Genomic DNA, 18,088 nt, shown 5'->3' on the forward strand with positions numbered 1-18,088 from the left:
ACTTGTTAATAATATTAGTAATAGATATTATTTATTCAACTAAAAGGCCATTTTAACCAGGATTTTAACAAGAGACTGTGTATTTGAGGCAAGTAGTTTGCAAAGCGTTCTTAGACACCTAAGGTGATACACAAGTTATACAATTAAGAAATTGTACCCATTCATTTATTTACTTTAGTTTTTATTGAAATATAGTTGATTTACAATGCTGTGCTAGGTTCAGGTGTACAGCAAAGTGATTCAGATATATATATATATCCTTTTTAAGATTCTTTTCCTTTATAGGTTATTACAAGACATCGAATATAGTTCCCTGTACTATACAGTAGGTCCTTGTTGGTTATCTATTTTATATAAAGTCTTGTGTATCTGTTAATTCTAAACTCCTAATTTATCCCCCCACACACCTTTCCCCTTTGGTAACCATAAGTTTGTTTTCTATGTCCGTGAGTCTATTTCTGTTTTGTAAATAAGTTCATTCGTGTCACATTTTTAGATCCCACATATAAGTGATATCATATATTTGTCTTTCTCTGACTTCCTGCACTTAGTATGATAATCTCTAGGTCCATGCATGTTGCTGCAAATGGCATTATTTCATTCTTTTCTATGGCTGAGTAATATTCCATTGTATACATGTACCACATCTTTGTCAATTCATCTGTTGATGGACACTTAGGTTGCTTCCATGTCTTGGCTATTGTGAAGAGTGCTCTATAACCATTGGGGTGCATGTGTCTTTTCATTGATTTATTCACCTGGGAATTCTGCACCTGGGCACTGGGACTGGCACTCACGGGTTCCCTGCCACTGTGAGGTTATCACCTCAGAAGCAGAGGCAGCCAGTAAGCAATAAAAATAGGAAATAACTGAATTTTAGTGCATGCTCTAAGCCAGTGGGTGCTATGGAAAAAATAAAGAGAAGGAGAGAGTATGAGGGAGGTGTGGGTGCATAGATTCCCACCAAATTCCAAAAATTTGGTGTTTTCCTAAAGAGAGTGATATTGGAAGTGATAACCACAGAGGAGGAGACTCTCCAGGTGGGCTGGAGGCCAGAGGCCAGAGGGATTGGAGCAGATGAGCTGGAGGAGAGGAAGCGATGATGTCAGGGGTGGGGCGGAGCGTGCAGGAAAGCGGGGATGACATTGGTGGGCATGAGGTGGGGCGGGGCTTAAACTGCCTCGAGCAGGAAATACAGAAACCCCAAAGCTCCCTGCCCTGAGGAGCCCACAGCAAAGAGGCAAGAAAGACGCGAGCATGTGAGACTGTACTGCACCCAACGTGATGTACAAGCGGAAAGGGAAGGGAGATGAGCTCGGCCTCGCTGCTGGGGGCAGGAAGTCAGGTTTCAGTTAGGCTATTTGGGGATGTATAAAAATTCATCAGACCAAAAAAAGACGTGAAAAGACATTCCAAGGTCAAGAAATAGCACGCGCAGAGCCCAGTGTTGACAAAGAAGGTGGATGATTTGGAGACCTGCAAGTCGAGGGTGTCTGGTGGGCTGCCTGTGGGAGGAGGCTCAGCTTGAGAAGAGAGGGCTGCATCCGGGCCTGCTCACGACGGTGTGTGCAGGGCTAGGGGCTTGGATGTCCCACAGGCAGTGATCAGAAGCTTCCGGGCAGGACAGTATGTGGTCAAAGTTGTGTTTTCTAAAGATAAGTCGTGTGACGCTATGAAGAAAAGATTGAAGAGAGGATAACTTAAAGATACATAGAGGACTTAGAAAGCTATAAAAGTTGCCCAAAGTTTTGTGGAGGGTGTATCTAGAGAGGGCTGGAAGTAAAGGAGGGACTGATTGGAGAGATTTTTTTGGAGGTTTATTCTTAGGAATCAGTGACCAGTTGAAAGATGGGCTTTCTAACATGAAAGAAAAAGAATAAAAAATGATCCCCCAACTCTCTTGTTTGGGAGCTTTTGGGTGTTGTTATTAACTGGGAAAAGCAGAGGGAGAGAAACATGTCCCAGACATGCTGAGTTTGAGGCATATATTAGTTTGGGTTCCCCCAGAAGCAGGATTCAGTTGTAAGCAGTGTCCTTGGAAGGTGACCTTGTGAGCAATGGTAGGGAAGGTGGGGAGTAAGACAGGGGCGAGAAAGCACTAAAGCACAATTGCATGGTTACTGCTGTGTCCGTGGGGCTCAGCCCTGCGGGGACCTCTGGGAAAAACCAAGAGTGTGCATCAGAATCGCTCCACTTCAGGGAGTGGGGACTGGGGTATTTACTCTGTGGGATGCTTTGATTCCTGATTTCCTCTGAGCTGGGGGGCCTGAGAAAGCCCTCAGGCAGAAAGGAAGGTGCTCCCAGGACGAAGTTCTGGGTACCTTGTGCCTGGGAGTGGAGAGGCAAGTGCCAAGGGGCTACATGTGGGACATGGGGCGCTGGTAGCATCCCGTAAAAGGTGCCAGCTGAGAGGGCTCTGCCCGTGGGGATGCAACATAGGCCTTGGAGAATACAAAGCTCCGATGAGAAGTCAAGCAGAAGACAGTGATTTGGGGAATCCAACATACTTGGCTAATACTAGCATAAGCCTTTTCAAAGTGGTTTCTTTTCCAGGTAACCCCATGCGGTGAAGACACTTCTGCGTGTGAGCGTTACTGGCTTGTGCCCTGTCTGCCTGTCCCCAGCAGCAGTGACCTGGGTGAGGCTCGATTGAACTTGGGCACCAGCTCTCCTTCCTCAATAAACGTCTACTCTATTGGACCAGAAGCCATGGGATTTTATTCCTACATCCTCTGAGAGGGATATTTTTCTAGGATTTTGTTTCTTTTTTTTTTTTAATTTTATTTATTTATTTATTTATTTATTTATTTATGGCTGTGTTGGGTCTTCGTTTCTGTGCAAGGGCTTTCTCTAGTTGCAGCGAGCGGGGGCCACTCTTCATCGCGGTGTGCGGGCCTCTCACTATCGCGGCCTCTCTTGTTGCGGAGCACAGGCTCCAGACGCGCAGGCTCAGTAGTTGTGGCTCATGGGCCTAGTTCCTCCGTGGCATGTGGGATCTTCCCAGACCAGAGCTCGAACCCGTGTCCCCTGCATTGGCAGGCAGATTCTCAACCACTGCGCCACCAGAGAAGCCCAGGATTTTGTTTCTTAAAGGCAAACTCACTCTCTTGGACAAGTGGGTGCCCCAGTGATGGAGTCCAGCTTCTTAAAGAGTAAACAGAAATCTCCATCGTGGACCCATGTTACCAGCGTTCCTGAATTTGAGTTAGAATTTTAGCTTTAGAAGAAAAGGTACAGAAAAAAAACCACAAAGAATAAAGAAAGTTGGGAAACTCCCATGTCCTTCCTGGCAGGGACCAACAGGACAGGAGGCTGGGAAGAGTATTGAGTGCAGGTGAGTTCTCCTATGGGTGTCTCTATCTGGACCCACCTGTCAGCTGCTGCCCTGCAAGAGGAACCTTTCAAAGTATCTTAAGCACCCACATTAAATCTCCAGTCTGTCTTCTGTGTCCATAAGATCCCTTTTGTCTGAGAACTATCTTCTAAAGATTATAAATAGAGCCTCGGAACTATCTTAGACTCTGGGCTCAGTTCAAATTCCATCCTTGTCCAGTTAATGGTGGACCTTTGGATGGCTCATTTGGCCTTTCAAAGTCTCAACTTCCTCATCTGTGTAGCGGCGATAAGAACCACCTCGCAAATTTTTCAGGGTTGGAAGGGCTAGGGACTGAGAAACTGCCATGAACAGCTCTTGATAGCGTTAAAGATTTGGTCTAGAATGGCTTTGACTGTTATTGCTGCTCTGGATCATTCTTAACCTTCCTGTGGCTCCAGTTACCAAGTATAGGCTATGGCCCGAAAGCCTGCAGTGTGAAAGGCAGACATCCACCCCTGGGGTCCCAGGGCAGGGGCTCAGAATGACTCAAATGCTAGAGGCCCCACTGGATTCTTTCTTTCGAAAAAAGCACTGGACCCTTGAGAGACGTCTAGATCCATGTTGACCTCTCCCAACCATATGAACCTAGGTGGGTTACTGCACCCCACCCTCTGTATGCGGGAAAGGAATGAATTAGACAGGTCCAACCCTTCCAGCTCAATACTCCTGAGATCCTACACCTGAGAATTCTGGCCTTGACTGACCTATACTCGCAGTATTCTGGTTGACCAAGAAAAGAGTGAGAGAAGTTTCATGAGCCATTATCTTCCTAATGAGCGCTAAGTGTGCGTCCCCAGAAGAACTCCAGTTATCTCAGGCCCTGAGCAGCCCACTCTAAGACCCTCACTCCAACCTTGCCCTTTTGGTTTTCCTGCTTAAGGGGCTCTGAAGAGGTCAGAAGAAACAGATATCCTACCTGTATGCCACTTCCCCATCTCAAGAGGACATCTTTCAACTGAACTACAGTCAGCTTCATTTTCAACTTGTGGGTGAAATTCCAGAGTGATAAACAAAGGAAATGGATTAGGCAGGCAATCCTTTGATTCCAGTCACATCCCCTGAGGGCCTGCGGTGGTCAGTGCCGTGCTGGCCCCTGGAAGGAATGGCCAAAGTCGAACGCTGTCTAGGAAAACAAAGCAGGTTTTAAAAATAAACGTCATTTAGGATATGACTAACCGATGCCCACTCCCTATGTGTGTCTTTACGTCTATAATCTTTCCGCCTGTAACTTTCAGGCAGGTTTCCTCTGACCCACCTTCCACCTGGGCCCAGGAAGTCATATGCCATGGAGAACAGCGGTGATTCCGGCCAGCACGGTGAGTCAGGGACATATGGTGTCCCGAGCTCTCTGTTTACTCTTGTGCCCGGGAGATTAGTCAGCCAGAGGCGCAGAATCAGCCTGAACGCCATCTGCTGTACCCTGGTGCAGGCTGAAGGTGACAGGTCAGCCTTACATACCTTGATAGCTAGGGGAGGGCCTGGATCATTCAAAGTGGGAAGGCTGCGGCCTAACAAAGGCAAGGCTCAGGCTGTCCATCTGTCCTTTCTCACCGAGCAAGGGGAGAGCTGCGTCTGGAGAAGGAAGACGGGCCCCGAGCTGCTGTGGTTCTGGTTTGTCCAAGGCTCCCCAGTGGACCTCTTCTCAGCCCGAAGACACCAGGTAGCTGCCCTCACTTCTCTCCTGCTGGTCTGCAGCCTCGGGAGTTAGTCTAAGAGTTCAAGGTATTCTGCATGTAGAGATGGTGCTTTGTCAGTGGAAAGATTCTAGACTTTGGCCCCTGCATCTGCCTGCTTTTAAGCTCAGATCTTGAGGTCTTGGGTAACTTGTTCAACCCCCCTAAGTCTCCCTTTCTTTGTCTGTTGAATGACATCCTCACAAGGCTGTTGCCTAGGATGAACTGATCTGAGATAATCTATGTAAAGCACCTGGATTTAGGAGGAGTGCAATAAAAGTGAGTGCCCTTCCCCCTCCCCTGGATTATCTGCTTTTTTCCCCTTTGCCGGAGATTCCTTGGTGAACAGAAAGCTGTTATGTCATTTGCCTGTAATCCTCATGATAAAATAAAATTCTCATCAGAATAATGTTGACATCCCATTGGCATGTCCGGGCCACAGAAATAATGATGTGGTGAAAATAAAGTTGAGGCTATTGGCTAAAGGAAAGAGGTTAGCAAGTCACAGTGTGCAGAGAGAGAGGCAGAGAGAGAGAGAGAGAGAGAGAGAGAGAGAGAGAGGTCCTGGGGGAGCCTGAATCCTTCTCCATGAAGAGTAAAATCCTTCTCCATGAAGAGTAAAATTGCACGTGACAGCACTGGACCTCTAGGAGCTCTCAAGACACGTGCTTTGGACAAAACTATCCCCAGTCTCCAGCGTTCCAGGTTCATTTGCTGCGGGTCCTCTATTCCATCAAAACTGACTGCAGTTCCCAGCCCACCAGCCCCACCAGCCCCAGGAGGAGGTTGATTTTGGCTGTGGATTTCATAACTGATTCCATGTGGGAACTTTTCCATCTTTTAGCTGAAGGTATGAAGTTGCGAGTCATGAAGTTCCAAATTATGAAGGCATCTCCTAATATGAAGGTGGGATTTCTACTGGTGCAATGGGTTTTGTTATAAGGTTTGTATTTGTTTCTGAGAAGAGTCCTGGAATAACTGTCCCATTTGCAGCCACCAGCTCCCGGGTGCTATTTTCAGCACAGAATTTCCCCAGGACCTGTTACAGGAAAATTGTGACAACATCTGGCCAACTTCAGAGAAATCAATGAGGGCTGCGAGGGTGGACTTTGCTCACCCATGGTGTTCCAATGAATATTTTCACCTGTCCAGAAATCAAATTCATTGATTTCTCCAAAGGGCAAGGACAAGCAGATGTCCCCAGTAAAAGGAGGTCTCCCCAGTGGCTTTCAGAACTCACTCATGCTTTATTCTTTATGTTGAACAGACACTCTTCCGGAGGCTGAAGAGAAAAAAACAAAGCAAGACAAAGCTAAGGTTGGTTACCATAGACCATGCAGAAGACAGAATGCACTTTTCTATAGAAAAAGCTGCGCCATCCCCAGACCCCATGCCCTGAGCACAACCGTCTCCACGAGCTCCCGTGCCTGGTGGACCTTGGGCTCTGACTTCCAGTCTCCACACCAGCAAAGGATCGCTGGGACCAGGACAACTCTGTTCATGCAAAATAAGACTGGCCCCAGGGTCCAGACAACACAAGGCAGGAGGGGAGCCCAACTACACAAGCTTCTCCTTGTGGATGCAAAGTGGGCCCCGTGGCCTGGTGGAAAATAACGGCCTTTCCCAGCGAGATCACTTCTGAGATGAGCTGGTCTCTTCCAAGATGGTCATGGCTCTCGATAACTTCCCAGGCTCAGTTTCTTCATCTGTAAAATGGAATAACAATGCCCGTGTCAGAGTGGGCTGTCAGTGCACGTTAAACATGTTTTTAGAGCAAGTGTGGAGACAGTTGACTTGCTCTGATGGAGGAATAAAAAAAAGGAAGTTGGGGAAGGACAGCCTGTGAGATCCAGTGAGGATTCCTTGTGCCCCAGATCCCAGGGACACTTTGCATGGTGGATGTGGCCCCAGGTCCCACCACGGTGACTTCTTGAGCATCGAAGTCTGCTTCCCCAGGTGGGACATGGACTCTGGAGCATTGGCCATTCTGGAGAAGCCACCGTTCCTGGTGACAATCCACATTCGAGCCGTGGGCAGGGACTCTTGCTGCTAGTTTCAGGCAGGAGACGTGGAGAGGGTGGTGTTGGTGGTTACTATTCCAGAGTGAACCCCCTGCATCCAGAACCATCCAGAATCTTCCCAGATTCTTCTCCAAGGGAGACAACCCAGCTCATGTGCACAGTTACTTTTGGGGTCTAATTGTTGTCAAAATAGCCCTCCTTTCACAGACAAAGATAAATTGTGTCTTGAGAAAAGTGTTGGGATTCGATGGAGCTTTTGAAATCCCCTTGCAGCTGGTCTTTAATCCTCACGTTGGCATTTATGGTGTCTGGACTACAGTGACACATGCCCCTGCCTTCGTATCCTGAAAAGATCCAAAGTCACAGACAAGCAGAATCAGGGAGCTGAAAGGACTGTAGAAAACCTGTCATTAATTCATAAGTTAATAAATTAAGGGGAGACATTTCTGTAGGAGCGTGGCTCAGCTGAGAGCTCAGCCCTGGTATTGCAATGGCACCTGTCTTACTGTGTGGCCCTAGGCAGTGCCCTTAACCTCTCGGATCATGCATTTCCTCATCCGTAAACGTACAGAGAACACCTGGTAACACCTGCCTTGGCTAAACCTTGAGGATGTTGAGGATACAGTAAGAAAATAGGCCTGAAGGCATTTTGAAAAACAGTAAAGGCTATAAAATCTTATAACAATAAATTGCCATGGTTATTACATTCAAGGAGCACCAGGTGGAAAACAACAGACATTTCTGTATCTACTGGTTAATTGCTGCTCAGCATCTTCAAAGATTATGTTTGTGCTCAAAGGTCACCCTGAATCAGTCTATGGGTGTCTACTACAAAATTCTTCCAACTTTTCAGTATGTTTGAAAATTTTCCTAATAAAATGTTGGGATATGAAAAAAAAAATCACCTTACCTGAACACTGCAGTCTCACACATGTCTAGAGGCAATGAATTTGGAGTCTCCATTTTGGACAAAGAGAAAAAGAAAAATGGCAGCATTATCAAAATGCAAAAAAAAACAAGTCATAAATTCTGGCATGTTATAGTTCAGGGATATCCCCCAGTCTTATTTATAATAGCACATCATTCTCCAAAGAAGAAAAATGTTTGAGTTTGTCACAGCACATCACTTTGAGGGAAAGCTCTATACCCATGAAAACAATACGTAAAAAGATGATACAGCACCTCTGTGCCTGTAATGATTCTCAGTTAAACAAGCAACAGAGAGGCAAATTTTTATATACTTATGACAGTGGTGTTAAATAAAAAAGAAAACAGAAACACTAGAGATAGAGGCATCCAAAAGATCATGGTGCTTGAGAGGCCTAGGATCACAGGAGGACTTGTTCTTTCTTTTGTGTAAATTTTTCCTTTGATGTCGCTACACTCCATTTATTATAAAAAAAGAAAAAATGTTATGATTTTCATTTAGTGTAATTCTTTGATATTGAAAAAAATAAATGGCAGTTTGTGTACGCAGGCCCTCTGCTTGGCACAGCTGGCAAGAGCAACTTAGCTTTGAAAGAGACCCTTGTGGGCTGCCAGGTGCATTGTTCATCTGTGGCTGCCCCATGACTTTGGACACAATAGTTGCCAGGTTCAGGCGTGCCCGCTCGGAGCCCGACCCAGACCTGGTTCAAGCTCATTGTTGCTTCAAGTACTTCTGCGAGGAGCCCACATCGCCAAGCTTTGAAGTCGGGTTCCCAGAGCCTGTTTCCTCAGAGGGTGAAGTTTATGTCGGAGAGCACTTGGAGGTGTCGCGGGGGGGAGATGTTCCAAAATGATCCCAAAGATCAAGACGGTCCCCACATGGGTCAGGGAGAGCTGAAGAACCCCTGCTAAAGGTTGGGATGTTACCGATTAGAAAAGTGGGCACAGGTGGGGCATTTATTTCAGAAATCCAGCCAGTGGTCAGGCCACCCTTTGGGGAAGCAGCCCTCAGCTTCCACTCAGCTGCCTCTCACAAAAGAGCCCTAATCGGCCTTTGTTCTCAGGCAGCAAGAGGCAGGGTCACACCTCAGAAGATCACATCTAAAGCTCCTGGTTTTCCAACCAGGGCTGGGCAAGGCCGAGAGGCTCTAATTCAAGGGCAGCAGGGTGCTGGGCACTGGGTCAAGGCTGTAGGCTTGGGCTCCTGCCTCTGTCCTGCTCCTGGGTTGCCAGTGACCTCAGTCCCCAAAGTCTCCACTCCAGTCCCTTGCCACCCTGGGGAGAGGTCCTCATTGCCCCTTTTGCTTTGGAGAACCTGAGATTCTTTCCAGGACAGTAAGTTCAGTGAGTTAGCAGCAGTATTTTTTGAAGGCCTTCTATGTGTAAAGAGCTAAGGTTAAGATTGGTTCAAGATGGTGGAGTAGAAGGGCATGTGCTCACTCCCTCTTGAGAGAGCACCAGAATCACAACTAACTGCTGAACAATTATCAACAGGAAGACATTGGAACTCAACAAAAAAATACCCCACATCCAAAGACAAAGGAGAAGCCACAATGAGATGGCAGGAGGGGCGCATTCACAGTAAAATCAAATCCCATAACTGCTGGGTGGGTGACTCACAAACTGGAGAACAATTATACCACAGAAGTCCACCTACTGGAATGAAGGTTCTGAACCCCACATCAGCCTTCCCAACCTGGGGGTCTGGCAATGGAAGGAGGAATTTGCAGAGAATCAGGCTTTGAAGACCAGTGGGATTTGATTGCAGGACTTTGACAGGTCTGGGGGAAACAGAGAGTCCACTCTTGGAGGGCACCCACAAAATAGTGTGCACATCAGGACCCAGGGGAAAGGAGCAGTGACCCCATAGGAGACTGAACCAGATCTACCAGCTAGAGTTGGAGGGTCTCCTGTGGAGGCAGGGAGTGGCTGTGGCTCACCACAGGGATGGGGAGACTTGCAGCAGAAGTTCTGGGAAGTAGTCCTTGGTGTGAGCCTTCCCAGAATCTGCCATTAGCCCCACCAAAGAGCCTGTAGCCTCCAGTGCTGGGTTGCCTCAGTCCAAACAACCAACAGGGAGGGAACTCAGCCCCACCAATCAGCAGACAAGCATATTAAAGTTTGACTGAGCTCTGCTCACCAGAGCAACACCCAGCTCTACCCACCAGAAGTCCCTCCCATCAGGAAGCTTGCACAAGCCTCTTAGATAGCCTCATGCACCAGAGGGCAGACAGCAGAAGCAAGAAGAACTCCAATCCTGCAGCCTGTGGAAAGAAAACCACATTCACAGAAAGACAGACAAAATGAAAAGGCAGAGGACTATGTACCAGATGAAGGAACAAGATAAAACCCCAGAAAAACAACTAAATGAAGTGGAGCTAGCAACCTTCTAGAAAAAAAATTCAAAATTATGATAGTGAAGATGATCCAGGACCTCGGAAAAAGAATGGAGCCAAAGATCGAGAAGATGCAAGAAATGTTTAACAAAGACCCAGAAGAATTAAAGAACAAACACCTAGAAGGATTAAAGAACAAACAAACAGGGATTAACAATACAATAACTGAAATGAAAATTACACTAGAAGGAATCAGTAGCAGAATAACTGAGGCAGAAGAAAGGATAAGTGACCTGGAAGACAGAATGGTGGAATTCACTGCCATGGAACAGAATAAAGAAAAAAGAATGAAAAGAAATGAAGACAGCCTAAGAGATCTATGGGACAACATTAAACGCAACAACATTCGCATTATAGGGGTCCCAGAAGGAGAAGAGAGATAGAAAGGAACCAAGAAAATATTTGAAGAGATTATTATCAAAAAATTCCCTAACATGGGAAAGGAAATAGCCACCCAAGTCCAGGAAGTGCAGAGAGTCCCAGGCAGGATAAACCCAAGAAGAAACACGCTGAGACACATAGTAATCAAATAACAAAAATTAAAGAAAAGAAAAATTATTGAAAGCAACAAGGGAAAAAAGACAAATAATATACAAAGGAACTCCCATAAGGTTAACAGCTGGTTTCTCAGCAGAAACTCTACAAGCCAGAACAGAGTGGCATGATATATTTAAGGTGATGAAAAGGAAGAACCTACAACCAAGATTACTCTATCTGGCAAGGATCTCATTCAGATTCGATGGAGAAATCAAAGCTTTACAGACCAGCAAAAACTAAGAGAGTTCAGCACCACCAAACCAGCTTTACAACAAATGCTAAAGGAACTATTCTAAGTGGGAAACACAAGAGAAGAAAAGGACCTACAAAAACAAACCCAAAACAATTAAGAAAATGGCAATAGGAACATACATATTGATAATTACCTTAAATGTGAATGGATTCAATGCTCCAACCAAAAGACACAGGCTCGCTGAATGGATACAAAAACAAGATCCATATATATGCTGTCTACAAGAGACCCACTTCAGACCTAGGGACACATACAGACTGAAAGTGAGGGGATGGAAAAGGATATTCCATGCCAATAGAAATCAAAAGAAAGCTGGAGTAGCAATACTCATATCAGATAAAATAGACTTTAAAATAAAGAATGTTAAAAGCGACAAAGAAGGATACTACATAATGATCAAGGGATCAATCCAAGAAGAAGATATAACAATTATAAATATATATGCACCCAACATAAGAACATTTCAATACATAAGGCAACTGCTAACAGCTATAAAAGAGGAAATCGAGAGTAACACAATAATAGTGGGGGACTTTATCACACCTCGCTTACACCAATGGACAGATCATCCAGACAGAAAATTAATAAGGAAACAAAAGCTTTAAATGACACAATAGACCAGATAGATTTAATTGATATGTATAGGACATTCCATCCAAAAACAGAAGATTACACTTTCTTCTCAAGTGCACACGGAACATTCTCCAGGATAGATCACATCTTGGGTCACAGATCAAGCCTCGGTAAATTTAAGAAAATTGAAATCATATCAAGCGTCTTTTCAGACCACAATTCTATGAGACTAGAAATCAATTACAGAGAAAAAAATGCGAAAAACACAGACACATGGAGGCTAAACAATACATTACTAAATAACCAAGAGATCACTGATGAAATCAAAGAGAAAATCAAAAAATACCTTACAGACAAATGACAATGAAAACACGATGTTCCAAAACCTATAAGATGCGGCAAAAGCAGTTCTAAGAGGGAAGTTTATAGCAATACAATCCTACCTCAAGAAACAAGAAAAATCTCAAATAAACAATCTAACCTTACACCTAAAGGAACTAGAGAAAGAACAAACAAAACCCAAAGTTAGCAGAAGGAAAGAAACCATAAAGATCAGAGCAGAAACAAATGAAATAGAAACAAAGAAAACAATAGCAAAGATCAATAAAACTAAAGGCTGGTTCTTTGAGAAGATAAACAAAATTAATAAACCTTTAGTCATACTCATCAAGAAAAAGAGGGAGAGGACTCAAATCAATAAAATTAGACATGAAAAAGGAGAAGTTACAACAGACACCACAGAAATACAAAGCATCATAAGAGACTACTACAAGCAACTCTATGCCAATAAAATGGACAACCTGGAAGAAACGGACAAATTCTTAGAAATGTATAACCTTCCAAGACTGAACCGGGAAGAAATAGAAAATATGAACAGACCAATCACAAGTAATGAAATTGAAACTGTGATTAAAAATCTTCCAACAAACAAAAGTCCAGGACCAGATGGCTTCACAGGTGAATTCTATCAAACATTTAGAGAAGAGCTAACATCCACTCTTCTAAAACTCTTCGAAAAAATTACAGAGGAAAGAACACTCCCAAACTCATTCTATGAGGCCACCATCACCCTGATACCAAAACCAGACAAATATACTACCAAAAAAGAAAATTACAGACCAATATTACTGATGAATATAGATGCAAAAATCCTCAACAAAATACTAGCAAACAGAATCCAACAACACATTAAAATGATCATACACCATGATCAAGTGGGATTTACCCCAGGGATGCAAGGATTCTTCAATATACACAAATCAATCAATGTGATACACCATATTGACAAATTGAAGAATAAAAACCATATGATCATCTCAATAGATGCAGAAAAAGCTTTTGACGACATTCAACACCCATTTATGATAAAAACTCTTCAGAAAGTGGACATAGAGGGAAACTACCTCAACATAATATAGGCCATATATGACAAACCCACAGCAAATATCATTCTAATGGTGAAAAATGGAAAGCATTTCCTCTAAGGTCAGGAACAAGACAAGGATGCCCACTCTTGCCACTATTATTCAACATAGTTTTGGAAGTCCTAGCCACGGCAATCAGAGAAGAAAAAGAAATAAAAGGAATCCAAATTGGAAAAGAAGTAAAACCATCACTGTTTGCAGATGACATGATACTATACATAGACAATCCTAAAGGTGCCACCAGAAAACTACTAGAGCTAATCAATGAATTTGATAAATTTGCAGGATACAAAATTAATGCACAGAAATCACTTGCATTCCTATACACTAACAATGAAAGATCAGAAAGGGAAATTAAGGAAACAATCCCATTCATCACTGCAACAAAAAGAATAAAATACCTAGGAATAAACCTACCTAAGGAGGTAAAAGACCTGTACTCAGAAAACTGTAAGACCTTGATGAAAGAAATCAAAGATGACACAAACAGATGGAGAGATATACCATGTTCTTGGATTGCAAGAATCAATATTATGAAAATGACTATTCTACCCAAAGCAATCTACAGACTCAACACAATCTCTATCAAATTACCAATGGCATTTTTTTACAGAACTAGAAAAAAAAATCTTAAAATATGTATGGAGACACAAAAGACCCCAAATAGCCAAAGCAATCTTGAGGGAAAAAAACAGAGCTGGAAGAATCAGACTCCCTGACTTCAGACTATATTACAAAGCTACAAAAATCAAGACAATGTGCTACTGGCACAAAAACAGAAATATAGATCAACAGAACAGGATATAAAACTCAGAGATAAACCCACGCAGTTATGGTCAACTAATCTATGACAAAGGAGGCAAGGATATACAATGGAGAAAAGACAGTCTCTTCAATAAGTGGTGCTGGGAAAACTGGACAGCTACATGTAAAAGAATGGAATTAGAACACTCCTTACACCATACACAAAAAGAAACTCAAAATGGATTAAAGACCTAAATGTAAGACCAGACACTATAAAACTCTTAGAGGAAAACATAGGAAGAACACTCTTTGACATAAATCACAGCAAGATCTTTTTTGACCCACCTCCTAGAGTAAAGGAAATAAAAACAAAAATAAACAAATGGGACCTAATGAAACTTAAAAGCTTTTGCGCAACGAAGGAAACTATAAACAAGATGAAAAGACAACCCTCAGAATGGGAGAAAATATTTGCAAACGAATCGACGGACAAAGGATTAATCTCCAAAATATATAAACAGCTCATGCAGCTCAATATTAAAAAAACAAACAACCCAATCCAAAAATGGGCAGAAGACCTAAAGAGACATTTCTCCAAAGAAGACATAGAGATGGCCAAGAAGCACATGAAAAGCTACTCAACATCACTAATTATTAGAGAAATGCAAATCAAAACTACAATGAGGTATCACCTCACACCAGTTAGAATGGGCATCATCAGAAAATGTACAAACAACAAATGCTGGAGAGGGTGTGGAGAAAAGGGAACCCTCTTGCACTGTTGGCGGGAATGTAAATTGATACAGCCACTATGGAGAACAGTATGGCGGTTCCTTAAAAAACTAAAAATAGAATTACCATATGATCCAGCAATCCCACTACCGGGCATAGACCCAGAGAAAACCATAATTCAAAAAGACACATGCACCCCAATGTTCATTGCAGCACTTTTTACAATAGCCAGGTCATGGAAGCAACCTAAGTGTCCATCAGCAGATGAATGGATAAAGAAGCTGTGGTACATATATACAATGGAATATTATTCAGCCATAAAAAGGAATGAAATTGGGTCATTTGTAGAGACGTGGATGGACCTAGAGACTGCCATACAGAGTGACGTTAAGTCATAAAGAGAAAAACAAATATTGTATATTAACACATATATGTGGAATCTATAAAAATGGTACAGATGAACCCGTTTGCAAGGCAGATATAGAGACACAGATGTAGAGAACAAATGTATGGACACCAAGGGGGGAAAGCGGGGTGGGGGGCGGTTGGTGGTGGTGGGATGAACTGGGAGATTGGGATTGACATGTATACAGTAATATGTATAAAATAGATAACTAATAAGAACTTGCTGGATAAAAAAATAAATAAATAAAATTAAATTTAAAAAAAAAGAAAGAATTGCACCCCTAGAAGTCAGAAAAGGCATTCTGTCCTCAGCCTCAGGAGGGACCCAGCCCCATGAACACCTTGACATTATCCCAGAAACACTGATTTCAGACTCTAAAATCCAGAACTATAAGAAAATAAACTTGTGTTGTTTTAAACCACTAAATTTGTGATAGTTTGTCACAGCAGCAATAAGAAAGTAATGCAGAATGTTATTTGTGGACACCAAAAGTTCAATTTCAGATAAGTTTCACATGTCACCATCAGCATCATTATTATTCTTTTGATTTTTTCAACCATTTAAAAATGTTAAAATAATTCTTAGCTTGCTGGCTGTACAAAAACAAGTGGTGGGCCAGATTCAGCCAAATATTAGGACACTGAATCCATCCATGGATTAAAGTAATAATACATAATTCGATTATTAGAATTTTTATAATGGAGTTTTTATAATGTTTCAAAATTAGAATACTATTAATGTAATTCATTATGAATTAATGTAACAAAAACAAATCAAAATAAAACATAAACATTTAAATAGATGCCTAAAAAGCATTTAATAAAATTTTAATGCTCTTCTTTTTTAATAAGTTAGTAATTGGAAATTTCATATTTTAATAGTGGTTGTTTACCATAAACCATAACAAACATTTTGCTTAACAGTGAAAAATCAGTAGCGTCTTTGATCACCCAATCTAAAGTAGCCACCACCACCCAGCCCACTTTCTGTCTGTAATAACTGGTTTTATTTATCAGTCCTTAATTGTCCTGCTCATTTATTTATTTTTACTTGTTTATTTCATTCTTCTTTCAGAAGAGATAGTGACTGTTCACTGTTGTATGCCCAGAACCTAATACAATGTCTGGCACATATTAGGTGCTTAATAAATACTCATTGAAGAAAAAAAAAAAAACTAAGGTGGTAAATATAAATATGCTCTGACCCCCACGGAATTCACAGAGGCATAGGCCGTGCAGTAATAATAACTAATACCTGCCGGGCCTCGCTACTTGCCAAGCCCTATTCCATGGGCTTTCCCTGGAGAAGCTCCTTTAAGCCCACCACAGCTCTATGACATGGATACTATTTTTATATGCATTTTATAGAGAAGGAAACTGAGGCACAGAGAAGCAAGCAAAGGCACTCTGGCTCCAGAGCCTGGGGTCCTGACCTCTCCCACGCCCTCCCACCCCATGCAGTGACAATTGTCAGGAGGCCTCAGCTTGTGGGGGGCGGGCAGGGAGGCAAGGGCACCTTTCCAGATGTTCTGTAAGTTTGCTACTCCAAATCCCGACATTCGGGGACAAGATAGGTGCTGAGGATTTGGAAGTGAGGGGATAGGATAAGGAGCAGTGTGAAAATGGGAAGAGAAGGTGACATGGTAGAGCCATAGGAGAAATTTAGAAAAGAAAGGAAGGAGTGAGGGAGGGAGGGTAGGGTAACCACAGCAAATATTGCAGAGACTGGCCACCAGCCTGATGACAGACATGATCTGTGATGATTTGACTACTCCCTGACTCTCGGTTTTCTCATCTGTAAAATGCAAAATGTTTGCTGTCATTACAAAGTTTTTTGTGAGACATAGCCAAAAAAAATACAAGTGTGAAAATTGCCTGTAAGCCAGCATTCCCAGAAGTGTATCTTGTGGAATGTTCCTTGGGATGTGAGCTGGATGAGAGTCTTTAGGATTAGGATACACGGTACAAAACATTAGGCAGCGGTCCTCGCTGTGACTCTTCCGGACTTTACTGGACTCACGTGCATAGTGAGTCACCAAGAGAGGGACTTGGTGTTGCCCAAATATTGTGGCCATGGGACACTTTCCACAGAGTACTTTGAGGGCTCAGTGTCTGCAAAACCCACTTTGGGGAAGCCAGCGCATTGAGTACAGCGGTGCCCACGTAACCAAGCTAGGGGGACCAGGTGTGACAATGTGTGCAGAGTCCCTGGCAGAGCTGGGGGCCAGTGAGCATTGATTCTTTCCCCACATCAGATGATGAAAGCAAGGGAATCATTGTAAAAACTGAAGCTAAAATGCATAAAGGAAATCTCAGGAGATAGTCCAGGACACTACATCCTGCAGGCTCTACTGAGAAACAGCTAGGATGTGGGTTCAAGGGCCAGGTTTACAACTTCCTGGCTGTGTGATCTGGCAGGAGTTGCGTAACCACTCTGAGAAACAATGCAAGGCAAGAATTCAGATAACCCAGTGTGTGCTACTAGTTGTTTCCTCCTGCAGCTCAGTTTACCCCAAACTCAGTGGCTTAATCAACACATTTACTATCTCACAGTTTCTGCTGGTAGGAAACCAGGAAGGTTTAGCTGGAGTCTGGGCTTCAGTTGAGATGTCGTCCAGGATGGAAAGCGGCAAGACTGCCAGCGAGATGGGGTCACAATCTTCCGTAACTTAATCATGGAAGAGATGCCCCCTCACTGGGCTCATATTCTATTAGGCAGAAGCAAGTTACTCAAGGGGAGGGGATGACACGAGGCCGTGGATCCAGGAAGTGGAGGCACTGGGTCTTGGAGACTTCGTGCCACATAGAGAGATGCATTGTTGTATTGTCCCTATTTATTTATATTTATATCATTCCTGTTGGTTAAGCATTGGTTATGCTTACTCTGTTTAAAACATTCCTGTTGAAATTGATTAGTCAGTAATATCAGCTGATTATCATCTTAGAGAGAAACAAAGTATCTAGAAAGCATGCCAGTGGGAAAAGGAAAAAAAAAATGAGAAACACAAAAACAGAAGATTTATCAGT

The 18,088-nt window shown here is 43.1% G+C and overlaps 1 long non-coding RNA gene across 4 annotated transcripts in view; it reads right to left on the reverse strand.

Annotated features, from left to right (window-relative positions):
• Nucleotides 1-2,826: 2,826 nt before the first annotated feature.
• The window catches only part of LOC102999870 (uncharacterized), a 55,695-nt gene continuing 40,433 nt past the window's right edge, over nucleotides 2,827-18,088 (reverse strand). For 3 of the 4 annotated variants that reach the window (XR_009005456.1, XR_009005457.1, XR_009005455.1), the window contains 5 exons: nucleotides 7,981-8,027; nucleotides 6,290-7,414; nucleotides 4,928-5,103; nucleotides 4,293-4,499; nucleotides 2,827-3,194 (listed from right to left, as the gene is read on the reverse strand). This is a non-coding gene — a long non-coding RNA (uncharacterized LOC102999870). The remainder of the gene's footprint in view (nucleotides 3,195-4,292; nucleotides 4,500-4,927; nucleotides 5,104-6,289; nucleotides 7,415-7,980; nucleotides 8,028-18,088) is intronic. The other variant, XR_009005458.1, reaches the window with a different exon arrangement.

Source organism: Balaenoptera acutorostrata, chromosome 15 (assembly GCF_949987535.1).
Source record: "Balaenoptera acutorostrata chromosome 15, mBalAcu1.1, whole genome shotgun sequence".
Lineage (NCBI taxonomy): Eukaryota > Metazoa > Chordata > Mammalia > Artiodactyla > Balaenopteridae > Balaenoptera > Balaenoptera acutorostrata.